Below are 14,769 nucleotides of genomic sequence, written 5' to 3' on the forward strand. Positions count from 1 at the left end.
CGTTGGATACTTTTATGCGTAAGTTGGATTCTTTTTGGTCAGAATTCTGCATTTACCGATTATCGAAATATTTTGAAAATGTTTATCTTATTATGGATCCGAATTTCGTGTCCTGAAACATAATGACCAACAGACCCCGAAATGACAATTTATAGAGTATGGATTTTCCTCGTATCGTGAACAACTGGCAAACATTTTTTATTTCTCGGAACTTGCGCCGCGCGATCGGTACCGCGACCTCGGTATTCATACGCGACAACCAACGTGAAAAAATACGAACTTTTATTTGAAAATTGCAGAAAATCACCCCGTTTGACGCCACTATCCCCGTGCTTTTACCACTGTGGTGTATATCGCAAGAATGACGAAATCGAGCTTTGCTTTGTTCCCTGCGCTTTGCTGGTCAAATAGAAAGAGAGCTGCGCGAGTCGGGTCCACAGAGCGTTCAAATTGAAACTAGTTTTCGGGGCAAATTTGTTTTCATTAACTGTCGAAATAGGCTTCCTGGACTTTCTGGAATCTCGAGCAGCAAATTGTCCGTTCACGATTCACCGATCAAAGGCAGACGTGCATCGTACACGCGTGACCTGAAATTTCGAGCGACTCAAGTAAACGTAAACGCGAACCAACCCCCTTCTTACTGTAAACGGTGGCCTGCAAAGGGAGATACGGTCTTGATCCCCTCGTTACACATACCACGAAATTTGCCAACCACTTGTGACGGCGGTAAACCGTAAGTACCGCAGACACCTGCAATTATGATGTTCATTTTCAACAGATACGGCGCGCCAAAACCAATCAAGCGTCATCGGTTACCACCGTCTTCCTCTTTTATCGATCATTAGCCCCTGTTTACAGAAACGACCGACGATTACACGCGTTACACGATTGTCCAAACATCCCTGTGTGCGTCCAGAATGGTCGATGAACCGCCCGCTGTTTGTACCGCGCATAGCTGATTAACAGCGGAGTGTGTTTTTGTCGTTAAATCGTGAACGTTGACAGCGCCGCGAGTTCTATAATGATTAACGGATACGTTTGGTAAATTTATATTACGGTATTGTAACGGTCGTATCCACGGTAGCAACTGTTACGGGACCTTTCGATAAAAGTTTCGAACGATACGAACAAAGTGTCGAGAGAAACGTTTATACGAATCGAATGTAAAATTCGAAGCTTTTATTTAGCTCGTAGCTCGAGCATACCGAAGAAAGTTTCATTTGATTATGGAACATAAATTGAACAACGCGGGAAATAATCTTTTGTAGATTTTGCAATAAAAAAGCGTTCTGTCGTTCGAAGCTTCCTTCAGAAAATGTATTGTTTTTTTTTTCAAGTTGTACGATATTGGAGAGAGTATCGAGAAGAAATCTTCTAACATCGAGTATTTCTTTAACTATTACAAATTTTGTAAAACTCGAGAGTTTTACTTTCTTCCCATTGTTCTTAAAGTTTGCTCACCGGTTTGAAATGCATGCGTCGTAAAGGGAGATTCTCGAAGTGCGGTAACATTGTACAGAACGGAAGAACGTTTTTCATAATTGGAACCGTTTCAATCGAGCCGGTGTTGAAGGTTTTCGAACGGAATTACGGATCATCGGATAACAATTACACGTACATAAGAACAAAGTACGTATCGCGTACAACTTTACGATTGGCAGCTTGACGATGAAAATTTTCAGTGAAAGATCAAAGCTCTCGCGTCATTCGTTTCGCGAATAATTGGGATTTAATTGCAATTAAAATAAAATCGAAACTCGTTAAACTTTATTACGAAACTCGATGGATCGAGCCCGGTGTCTGAATTAAATGAGCGAACGTTTATCGCGCGTTTAACGAACTTCTATAAATCCCAGATTGACACTAACAATCTCTACTTGCCCTCTCCCAATGGGAATCGATCCTCGCCCGACGAGAGGACTGTATTTTCATAATAATTCAGTGTCAGAACTTAAACTCCGAAACACATGAAATTACTTCGTTAGTAGTTTACAAATTCAACTAGGTAATTCGCTGTACACAAAGTTTCTGGCAGAGATTGAATTCAACGTAGAATCCGCTAACAATAATTGCGCGGAACATGTTGCGCTCCGGGATACTTAGTGTTGTAACTAACGTCTAGTGTTGCAACTTGACGACAAAAACCGAAGGAAATCTGGTAAATTGAACTGGTGAATCTGGTGGACGATTGTTCGTCCCCGATATCGAAGAGGAAACATTTTCGGGACGTACGACTGGGCTCGTATGGCTCGATACTCGGGAGGTTATGGGTGAGAGTTACCATAAATAACAACAGGGCGACGAGCAGGCATAGATTACGCTGTTGCCATCTCGAGATGATTTGGTGGTGTTGTTCTTTTGGAATAACCCATTCCGACCCTTCTTTATAGGGTCTGCTGAAGCAGGAAAAGAGGGAGTCGATCTTGAGTTATCGATCCTCGGGCGTCTATGTTTTGAGAAGACTCTCGGAAACACAAATATTACGCGGAGGACGCGGAAAAGTAGTCAATTCCTAGTGGTCGTAAAAAAATTCTCGACGAACATGAATTCGAGAACGATTCATTACGCGTTCTCTCGTTACGTATCAGCGTTGTAACCGATGAAAAGTACTCGTTCGTGGACGAACTCGTCGTTTCGACTCGAACGTGACGATTGATATTCCGTTGGAATATCGAAATAGTTCTGCAAATAAATATTTAAGGGACTGTGAATAATATTCATAAATATCACGACCCGGACACGAATGTTTCCGTGATCTATGTGTATCGAGATCTTTTAAATACCCTGAACGTGAATAATAGCGTTCAGAGTCAATATAAAGCTGTGCGGTACATCGGAACAATAGATTGCGCAGCAATTGTTATACGTTTAAATCAAACTTTCACAATTTTCTACTTTTTCGATTTTCTCCAATTCTTTCTGCGCGCATTGTTTCGAAAAGCTGTTCGTCGATAACCGTTCGCATTATTTTCCACTGTGCTCGTGAAACAATTTCCAATTCTGAACTTCCATTTTTCACGGTGTAACGTAAATGTGCTATCTACTCGTTGAAAATTTCCGATTAATGTACAGCAATAATTGCACGTTCGGTTGGTCCACCGTACCATTGTTGAACGTGCTTGCCCTGTGACAGATTATTTGTCAAACTGTTTTCCACCGTCTAAACATTAGTCATCGGGACAATAGTCGGCTCGGAGGATCTCTGAGCCCTCGTAACCGAGACATCGATCTCTTCAACGATATTCAAGACTTTGAAACGTTTCTTCTGCTAATTATTTCAGCTCAATTTCCTCCTGAAACATCGCTGTCCTTGTTAGAGAAATCATCGTCGAAATCGACTATAATTGTGTATCGTTCTTCGCTACTCGAGAACGTACACTTCCAATTTTTATTTCAGTCACATTTTCAAACTACGCGCACCTACGTGATATTTTCTATAAATCGTAATCCAAACAAATCATCGCGGAACTCGGCATCGATTTAACGTGGTCGTTTCTCAACAAGTTTCCAGCACACCCTCTATATTATTATTATCATCATCGTCCGTGTACGTTTATTCCTGCCAAATACTTCCACTCCGGCGTCGAGTGTTTTTGAAGCCTACAATCCGATCATCTAGACAAACACGTGTCTGTTCTTTCACCTCGTGCAAACCCCCATCCGCTGGCTGGTCATATATACCCCATGTAAACATCGCTGTAACGCGACCCCCTTCGGTGCCCGACAACACACGGCTTTCCAATGGAAGCCGTCAAACTAATCATGCGGCGATTCCAATTTCGAGAACATTCGTCATATCCACGTATCAGGAGTTCTTTCAACGCAATCCCGTTCCCGGTTCAATTAACTGGCGCAGCTTAATTATCACGCGCGCGTAAACAGAGCGGTGGACCATCTCGCCAACCGAGGAATTTCTCCCACGGTTAACACTTTAATGCCCCTACGTCGCGTTGGTCGTTTGGAACGCAGTCCGAGAAATAATGGTCCTTTTTCCCCTGTGCTCGCTCGAAACACGGCCATTTGTTATTTCGACGGCGCGCAAACAGTTTTCGTTTATTGGTCCGTTTCATTTTGCCCACGGATAAGATTGTTTAGACTCGTTGGTTCGTCAAAAAAGACGAAAACGTGCCACTACATTTTTGGTAGCGTTTTACCGGTACATGTTGCAGAACGGGACGACGTATTGTTACAGGTTTAGTTTGTTTTTCTTTCTTTCTTTTTTTTGTCCAAAATGTTCGATGAATAAATGTTTCACAAACATTCCCGAGTGTTACTTCTGCACGGTGAATTGATGTTTACTAGGAAAATTCTATTTTGAAAATTCTGCTAGGGTAGTTCCCACGTGAAAACGTTCGAAACTGCGAAGAAATGGAAATGGTGACCGATCGTTATTTGTGAGAATTGTGCGAGTTATTTATCGGATCGCACCTTCGGATTTTTATGCGTTCGTCGATGCGGGGAATTTTGATTCAGGCGGTTAAGTTATTATCAATTTTGTCATAACGTGCATCTGAATTCTTTCAATTTATTTCATTCGTTATTTTATGTTCCGTCCGATTCGTAGTTATTATCAGTGTACGGTGATTCATAGATTTTAATCAAATTGAATTCACTTTTGTCGCGCAATTTATCTTCTTTTTCATTTATTATTGTACGCACCGTTTGATCAAATATTAAAATCAATATACAGTGCTTCTCAGATTTATTTACACAAGGCACTAAAGTGCATACGTATAGTCTTATTTTTTATCCTTTAGTTTTCGTAACGCAGTGAATCATCGTCGTTATCGTACAGCTTGACTTTTACGTTAGAAGAATGTTTTATGTTTTTTGCATTCGACCAATGAGAAACTTGCAAACACATTTGTTTGGGCGTTTCTTCGTAGATATCGAAAAATACTTTATTCTTCGAGAACGTTTTCATTCGTTTGTTGCGTATTGCTACCTCGTAAAGTCATTCCAACGAACCTGCTTCCTGTTTTAGATAGTGAAATTTTACGTGAGCTTTATGTGCCACTAAAAGGTTCATAAGATATGTACAAGAGCTTTTCCTTCCCGCTTCACTCTTAAGATATGGAGATTACTCTCGTTAAGCGACCAACCTCCTTTCTGACATAATTAGTGGAGGCTAATGCAGCTTTTTAAAAACATCATTCTTGTATAATAATTTCGTAGCTGTTGTGCACTTCATTCTTGAAACCACCGGTCCTTTTGTCTTGCGCGTCCTCTTTGGCGAAGAGCTCGAGGTGTCTCTTCCAAGAATATTTTCAACTAGAAAGTACGAGATCAACCGAGTTATCGTTAACAAAATTAGGTTGTGAGCGATTTTAAACAGGTTTTATCATTTTCTTGGAGACGAATTATTACACATCAGAATTTGTTTGACCAGCAATTCTAAACGTATGTAATTCGACTCGACCTTTTTGTTTTTTTCTACACAGATAAAGTCTGTGATTACGAAACGACGCTTTTTATAATATCGATACAATATTTTTCGCACAAGATAAAGTCTGTGATTATGAAACGATGCTTTTCATAATACTGATGTAATATTTTTCGTACGATACTCACTTTGTCGATAAACTTTTATCTATTGTACGAATAACTTGTAAGTCGCTTTCCCTTTAATTGCCAAGTTTGTCGTTGTTCGTGAACAAAATTGCAATGGAAAAATATTAAAATCACTTTCTTGCCAACCTCGTTGAACGTCCGTTGAACATTCTGCACTTTCTAAAAGATCCGATCACGTTTTGCCATCGACACAATATTTTTTCTCGTATCGAGAGACCTCGTTTACGAAATAAGCAAGTCCACTTTCAACATCGATGGAAATACGTCGTCGTCGCGCTCTAAAAAAGAATAATTCGATCAACTTTCTCGTCGCGTTCGCAATTTCTCGCATCGAGATAAAAACAACTATATTCGATACAACAGCATTGACAATTAACAGTCCTGCGAATGTCACCAATTAATGATATCGATTTTAATGAACAATAATTATTTCGAAACAAAGCGCAGCTGTTCCCAATGTATAGAAAATGCAGTCTATGCTTCAATACAGACCATCGAGTCTACATGATTCTCCAAATAGGATGTCTTCGTTAATACGCTACTTCTGTGTTAATTAACTTTCCGTCGCTGGATATTTTTACGCGATATCGATGAAAAAGAAATTGTCTTGTAACAGGTTGTTCGATAAGTTTTGTCGTTCGATAAAACTCATTGAACAGTACTGTTCAATGTAGTACAAAACTTATTGAACAACCTAGTATATTTATCTCTCTGTGTACCTTATCGCGCAGTTCTTTCGTCGCGTTTGACATAGTATTCGATATAATTTTTAATTCAACGATTCTACCGAATGTATCAAGGCTGGTAAATATTCACCGAGCAGCTAGTGAATCTTTTTTCATTACCGTGACAGTTCATGATTCATTGTCTCGCGTCCAAGTCGCACGATCCAACTACTTTGATTGAACGTCAAATTACCTCAATTGCGACATAAATTGGGACATTAAAATCCACTATCAATCAGGTCGGTGAGGTCGACGCGTTTCATCATCATCTCCATTTCCCTCTCCCCTCGAACTTTGATTTCGTACTTTCCGCGTGGAATTGTACGAGCAGCTCCTGCATCGCTATCGTCCTTCGTCATTAACTCACTGACAATTTCGTGCACCGAATTAAACTGGTCTTTTCACTTCGGTCTCCTATTGTCGTATTTAAATTAATTTTTCATCTGTGTACGGATAAGCTTATTTGTCGCGCAACGAACGAATCTCGTGGGGTCACCGAGGTCACGTACACTCTCGATGTACACTTGGGGGATGTTTAATCGAATCATCGAAGCGAACACGTTTAGAACATTCCTAATTTCCGTTGATTTTACAGTTACAATCGCCAAGAATTTTTCTTCCTTCGAGGAAACTTTATAGGAGACGTCATCGATAGGGTTGGCCAAATATTTTTCAAATCCGTTTACGAGTGCTTAAGAAAACCATTAAAATGAACACGTTTAGAACATCCTTAGTTTTCAACGATTTTACACTCACAATTGCCAAGAATTTTTCTTCCTTCGAGGAAACTTTATAGGAGACGTCATCGATAGGGTTGGCCAAATATTTTTCAAATCCGTTTACGAGTGCTTAAGAAAACCATTGAAATGAACACGTTTAGAACATCCTTAGTTTTCAACGATTTTACACTCACAATTGCCAAGAATTTTTCTTCCTTCGAGGAAACTTTACAGGCGATACCGTGCAATTTCTCGTTCCCGATAGACTCGTCGTCGACAAGGTTGGCCAAGTTCTTTTTTTTTTCAAATCCGTTCGAACACTTCGATCTATCGCTCTTAACGTCCCATTAAAGTCGAAGGTAATTTCCATTTCGATGCAAATCGTGTAATTACAACCGATGATGAATGACGTCGATAGCACGGAACAGGGACGCCGGATTGACGCGGTTGAATGCTTCGCGGTGCTAAAATTTGAGGGGGGGCAGGCGATTATGGCGAATTCGCGTCACGGTTGCTCGATACGGTTTCAAGAATCGGACGCTCCGTGGTGCGCTTTAATTTATTCGCGCATTCCCGCTAAACCGAACCACACGACTCAGCTTCTTCACCTTTAAGCTTTCCATTAATCTTCCCTCCCTGTTTTCCACTCACGAGCCACCGTTAATCCACATGTTTACCAGTTACATCACGCACAAAGGTTTTGTTTTCCCACGGACGTGTTCCATAGCCGCGATTTTGCATGATTTTTTCTTTTTTTTTTTTCCTTTTTTTTTCTTTCTTTTTTTTTTTTTCTCCTCGAACGTGCACCTCATTCCATCGCGGGATCCGCGTTCGCACACTGGTGCACGCTGCTCGACGTTAATCAGAGTTCCCCGTGATCAACAGGAAGAGTTCAGCGACATCACGGTTTCGAGCAATCCGCGAACCGCTAGATACACTTAATTCGTTCAATGGAACGTACCGTTAAGTGAAACCGAGGAGATCGATGCCTCGAATGGTTTTATTTCATGCGATAGAAATTGTTCGCGGTCGGTGCTCCGCGGTGTTTTTATTTTCATCGATTATTCGAAGCCTACGATGTGTGTTTTTTAGAGGACGATCGAGGAATTTCGGAATATATATCGTACTGTGTATCGTGCTCGTGAAAAAAAACGCGAGAAATTTACTGTTAACGTTCTGAGTCGAGAAATCGAACCTATCGGTGCACCTCATAATTTTCTATTCGACGATGTTTTTATTTTTATCGATTATTCGAAGCCTACGGGTATTGTTAGCGAAAGATCGACGAATTTTGGAATATACGATATTATGGATATCGTATATCGTACTCGTGAAAAATAGACGAAAAATTTACTGTTAACATTCTAAGTCGAGAAATCGACCCTATCGATGCATTTTATCGTTTCTTGTGCTAGTAACGCAAAGTTACTTTACTTCGTATCGTCAAATATCGTGTATAAATCATGGTTAATGATTGCAGCGGTCACTGTGTCGAGTGACGAAGAAAGTAAACGAGATGTGTCGAGATCGAGTGAGATCGAGTGAGATAGTTCAAAGCGAGTGCCTGTGCCACCTCACAGGACTTCTTGTGAGTCGTGTACACTACAGTGGTTAATGAAATTACTACGAACACTTCAAACCTATTACCTACACGAAGTATGGTCAAGAATGGAATTGAAAATGCTCCACTTTGTATTTCTAAAAAACGTATTGTTATATTTATAACAACATCTTGTAACTATTTTATAGGTTATACTGTAAGAATTTATATATATACGCATGAATATTTATAGACATTAGATCACACCGCCCTTTGCATCCATATACAGTAAACATCAATCGATTGGGAAAGTTATATCCATACGGTATCACTATCGCGACCCATAAATATAAGAAAACTGTCGAAAAAATATCAAAAGCATAGTACAGAGAAGCGTTCAGGCAATTATAGATGAAAAACGTGGCGTGACCAAATATTGACACGTACATATTTTTTTATCGCGAAAGTTTTTATCAAAACTATTTATCAAAATAGTTACAAGATATCGCTACGTATTGGATAAAATTTCGATTCAATTCTCGGTGAAATTTCCAAACGAGTAGTGATTTCGAAGTATTCGTAATAATCGATCATCGTACCTTCGACATCAATTCTCTCGCGAAAGAAATCCCCCACGAGAAAACTTTCGCCCGCGTTCTCGATGCATTTTTTCGCACAGATGCATTTCGTACAGTTGCATCCACCGGTGCGAGATATTTTTATCCGTCCTCCCGCACATCTTCGTATTTCGTTCAGCGTTGCGTCGAAAAACAAAATGGTAAATGGGAGGGGGGGGTTATAAAATTGCATGGCCGGAACCGAGGATTTTTAATCAACCACTTTCATCAACGCGTTTCACGTACGATACGGGGTAATCCGAGGAACGGGCGTGTATGGTGGCGCGACACATCATCCGATGTCGACTTCCGATACGGACTGTCGAAACAGCCTTGGCCTGGGAGCTTTGGTGGGGCTCCAATTACGGGTAATCAGTTTCCCCGATGACATCTTTCAGCGTACACGGCTTTAATTAGAAACGCGGATGTCGCTTTTCGTTCTCGATTGTCAGCATAGACGTACCACGGTCACGTGACCCCGCTTAATCGAAAGTGGGCCGAAAGCGTTTCAGGTATTTCCAGACACGAATTCTCGAGACCTAAGCGAACCTATACGCTTATCCTCGATCGTCGATACGTAATCGAGAGAATTGTTCGGAAAACTCGCTCGGTTTGGTCTTGCAAACAACCCGTGAAACGTTAACATTTTGGTAACCACTTCCATACTACTGTAGATCTACTAATATCGCGTTGTACTATCTCACGAGTTCGTAATGAACGCGGTGAACTGTTTTGAGAAGATTTAAGAAGATTTTCCAGCTCGTTTCGTTTATTTCAACGACCGTTGTTGATTAATTTTTATCCTAGCAACGTTACGAATCGAAGGTTACGTACTTGGATTGCATTTTGTGCGTTAGAAAAAACAGTGGGAGAAAAAGGAAGGGTCGTTTGAAAATTTGTGGAGAAAATAAATTTGGGTCGAAGTTTAAATTTTTAGACGGTATACTGAAGGTTAGAAAGAGCGTGGATTATTAGTTTGTTTCTAAAGAAAACAAATTTGTGTCAATGTTTTACTTTGTATCTCTACCTGGGCACTACCAAAGGACAAAAATTAAAAATTATAATTTTGAATAATTTCTCTTATTCCATTGCATTGCAAATTTTGAAAAAAATTAGTACAAGTGTACGAATATGTACAAGTTTTTAAAATTCGTTAGGGGAGAATTGCAGTAGATCGTTGCACGACATTTCAAGTGTCTTTTTGCTTCGAATAACTTTTATTGCCAGGAGATTGGAACTCTATCGGCTCGCTCGATTATCGAGTAACATTATTAAATATTTCTCAATCGCGACTCCATCGTAGCTTGTGAAATATAAATTCATAGTTGATTTAGTCGCATCGAATAAATTCCTTTTATTAACGCTCTCGACCGTCTCATTCGGGCTAGAATTAAAGATTTTTCTACAATATTATAAGAAGAAGAGAAATATTGCACATTAATAAATATAAAAATAGAAAATTAAATAGTACAAAATTGAAATTAAAGTATAATCATACATACGTCGAATTGCTGATAACAAAAATTCACTCCCCTATATATATGCCATAGTAATTTAACACACCCACGATTTATACTTCGATCTCAATTTCATTCCATTTACTATAACGAAATCTTTAATCAGAACTACGTAAAACTTTTAGTAAAAGAATTAACCCCTCTATATTTATATCTTAACAATTTGACCTGCCCAAGATCTATACTTCGATTTGCATCATAATCAGTAACCAATTACACATCGCTCTTCTTCTTACGACAATAAAATCTTTAATTTGATATTTACACGGTACTCAGCGTTCTCAGAAGGCCTCGAGGCGACAGGCCGAAAGAGAAAATACGATTTTAACTCCTTGACGAGTTCGGATTCTTCGTCGAGTTGACGTCGTCCAACGACACGTGAAATCGTTTTAATCGTGGCGCCAATTAACGAAACGTAACGCGAGGAAAGCGTTCGGGCGAGTCGCGTCGATGCCGCTAAACCTTGGGGGTGGTTAATCGAACGACGTCGATGCTCGTAGGGGTGATTTCGTGGCCGCGTAAGCAAGAGTCTTCTCGCCCTCGTCGGGGTGCACACGCGAGCACGACATCGAAAGCCAGACTCTCGAGTGCCAGACGCGGGAACTCTGTTAGGGTTAAAATCACGATCAAGTTTCCATTGATCTCGAAACTTTCGCCGGCCGGTACGATATTAAATCAGCAATTACGTTTCATCGAGCTTCTGCCAGCTGAGACGAGTTCTTCGTGGTGAATTCAATTTACATTCCTCCTTCGATCATTTTAGACGCGAGTCGCAGTTTTGGTAAATGTTAAGTCGAAAATACTCGATCGTTGTCTAATCCTCGAGCGAATCGATGTTCAGAAACGAACGTTGATAATCGCGTTTCAGTTACTTCGCTCCTTGTTCTTAAATTAGTAACGAGAATGAATATTCGACCAAATGTGACAAGTGTTCGAAGTATATTTATGACACGATATAGTAAATGGGTACAATTTGTTCCAGAAATGTGTATCGTTGATATCTTCGAATGGTTAATATCCAGTGGAGAGAAGTTTGTGATAAATTCAATTTTCACAGGATGTACGAAAAACGTACGGTCTGTCCCGGAAGAACGTGTTGTTGACATCTTTGAAAGTTAATATTCGAACGAAGGATTGCGATAATTGAAACATTCACAGGAGTATTCGAGTCGCACAGTTTGTCTCGCAAGAACGTATTCTTGATATTTCCGAAAGTTAAGGTCCAATAAAGAGAAGATTGTGATAATCTAAATATATACAGTCTTCTCGAGTACGTGTTGGCTAACATTCTCTCGAATTTGTGTCACCGAAGAGATCAGAATTTCGGAGATGGGTGCTACATACGCGAAATAGTTTCTAGTTGGCCCGAGAATGGAGAGCGTAAAACAGTATCATCGTATTGTTTTACACGTTTCAGTCCCTCGATACAAATCACCACAACGAAGAGCAAACTTACGAGAAAGCGTGATTTTAAATTAGAAACTGCGATAAATTCTATTGAACGAATACGAAAGTCGTTAATTGCTTCGTGCTTCGAAAAATTGATGGAAAAAAACACTGCTAAGCTAGAATCGCTAATAGAGGAGATTGGACAAGTCGTTAAGGGCGTATATTAAACACACCTTCGTTCTATTTAAGGCTTTTTATAAATAAATATTCATTTCTCGAGATATCGCCGACACGTTCGCGTGGGATGAATATTTTCCGCGCAAATTATAATCGAAATCGACAAATATCGTTTGTATTCCACAAACGTACTACTTTTGTTCTAACCACTGGATAGAGGCAATTTTGTTCCAACGAGGGTACTCTCAGAAATGAGGACTCCACGGACGGAAAAGAATAAGACTTCGATCGAGAAACTCGTTTCGTCGACGACAAAAATAGTAACTTCTCCCTGTATCCGTCGCACGGTCGACCGCGAGACGATTCGCCCTGCGAGGGGTTAATATCCCCGAGTTACGCGCGCAGAACGCGGCGACGAAGCGCGCTGAAAAGGAAATCTCGAGTCCGTGGACACGAAGATCGGTATCGGTGCTTCCGCGGCGGTAAACACGACCGTAGAAATCCCCGGAGGAAACGAGTCCCCCGCAATGGACGTTGAACGTCGTTCGGAGGATCTGACCGAGAGGGATCCTCCAATTCCGAGCCACACCTGGAGCGTTGCATAACGCGCTTTAAGATGCGCAGGACCGAGGGTCCTTTGAGAAAACGAGGATACCGTACACCCGATACGATCGGGGACAGAGAAACGACGACGAAACGATCGCTCGTTGGCGAAGCACCGTGCACACGCGTTACCGTTGCAACTGACGCACCTCGCCTCGAGATCCCACGTCACCTGTGAGCTCGTTTTACCCGTTAGAAAAATCCGTTCGCGCTTCGGTCCCTGTACCTTCGTTGCACCGACTGCTACAAATTCTGACGCCTCTTTCGTACGGGTCCGTCCTTCTCTCCGAGAATGCATCCTTCTCTGCGGTCGAAGCTTTTAGCACGAAAACTCTCCCAAGATTACTCTCCTTTAACGTTCCTCGGCATCGTTGTACCGAACGAACGCGAAACTTTGCGCCGGAATATTACGTGGAATATTATCGGGTCTCGAGGATCTCCCATGGAACTTACCAGGCCACGTTTCGTACGCGAGCCGAGACGATCGATTTTCGTTACGAGGGTTGATTCACGTGTTCGCCCTAGCGACGCGGGGCGGGAATCCCGCGTCGTTTAAAGCCGCAACGGTGTAATCCAAAACGCTCGACGCGAGGAATCCGCACACAGGGCCCGCGCTCACCTTAAACGCGTGCCGTTCGGCTCGTTACATAGAACCTGTTGGATCCACACCTGAAAAACGTTTCACTGCCACTGCGCCACGTACTGCGCCACACTTCACTGAAACCGTCGGGGGCTCCGACTTCTCGTAACCGACGTGACACAAGATTTATTCAAGGGTTGGACGATCGGCACCCACTCCCGGCGCGACGAGACGGCCCCGGTTCTCGACCACCTGGACAGGGCGTCGTTTCCACCTTTATTCCCGCGATCGCGATCGAATCGAGGCGATTCCCTCCCTGCTGACACCGCGGTTCCGCGAACGATCGCGCGCACCGACTTTCGTATCCTGGTTTAGGATACCCCACGTGACAATGTTTGCCGTGAACACTGGATCACCGTAGAACGATTCCCTCGGTTGGCGCTCGATCTCTGTACGCGCGAGACACCGGGGATCGGTGATCATCCAATTGCCTCGCAATCGAGATCCTCCGGTGGACACCAGCTCGTACGCACCGGCACACCGTTATCGAAGCCCCGTGATCGTCCCCGATCGGCGTTCCTCGCAGTATTGCGGACCAGCTCCCGGCGCGTGGACCTAACCTCGAATTTTCGTACGGTAACCGTAGCGCGCTGACCTCGTGTTACGGTCCGATGGTCCGCCGCGCTCGACCACGTGTCACCAAATTGGTCACACGAAGTTCCTCCTTCGGGCCGAGATCCTCGCAGCTTCGGTTCCCGTGCACGCGTTCCTGTTACGCGCGGGTACGACGCTGTAATCGACGCTCTCGTGTCAACGCGGCCACCGAACGTACAACGAACGCCCGTTTCAAACGTATCGACGTGCGGTCCGACCGAATGCCTGGACATGCATCAGGATGTGGAAAGTTCGCGACGGGACCCCCAGAGCGAACTTCGACGCAGCGTCGCTCGCTCCGAAACGAACGACGCCCTGTTGTCGTCGCGGCACGGGGTGAACGCACGACTTTTGCGGATGACGATCCGCGCCCTCCACCACCCAGAAACTACCTTCCACCGTTGCCGCCGCCGCCGCCGCCGCCGCCGCCGCCGCCGCCACCGCCACCGCCGCCGCCGCCGCTACTACCACCACCACCGCTCCGCTCACCCACCTCCACCGGCTTTCACGACCACCTCTACTTTCTCCACCAACACCAGCGCGCTACAACCACCACCACTAACAGTCGTGTCGCGAGCATCACTAATACCGAGGCTCACGGGGTTGGGAAATCCTGTTCGTACCACCACCACCACCACCACCACCACCACCACCACCACCGCGCGGGACTAGTTCAG

The 14,769-nt window shown here is 42.9% G+C and overlaps 1 protein-coding gene across 1 annotated transcript in view; it reads right to left on the minus strand.

Annotated features, from left to right (window-relative positions):
• LOC143149932 (uncharacterized) overlaps positions 1-14,420 on the minus strand; it is a 779,197-nt gene extending 764,777 nt beyond the window's left edge. Inside the window, exon 1 of the mRNA XM_076317813.1 lies at positions 13,312-14,420. The gene's annotated coding sequence lies outside the window, so the exon portion shown is untranslated. The remainder of the gene's footprint in view (positions 1-13,311) is intronic.
• Positions 14,421-14,769: the final 349 nt, after the last annotated feature.

The sequence above is a fragment of the Ptiloglossa arizonensis genome, chromosome 8, assembly GCF_051014685.1.
Source record: "Ptiloglossa arizonensis isolate GNS036 chromosome 8, iyPtiAriz1_principal, whole genome shotgun sequence".
NCBI classification, from domain to species: domain Eukaryota; kingdom Metazoa; phylum Arthropoda; class Insecta; order Hymenoptera; family Colletidae; genus Ptiloglossa; species Ptiloglossa arizonensis.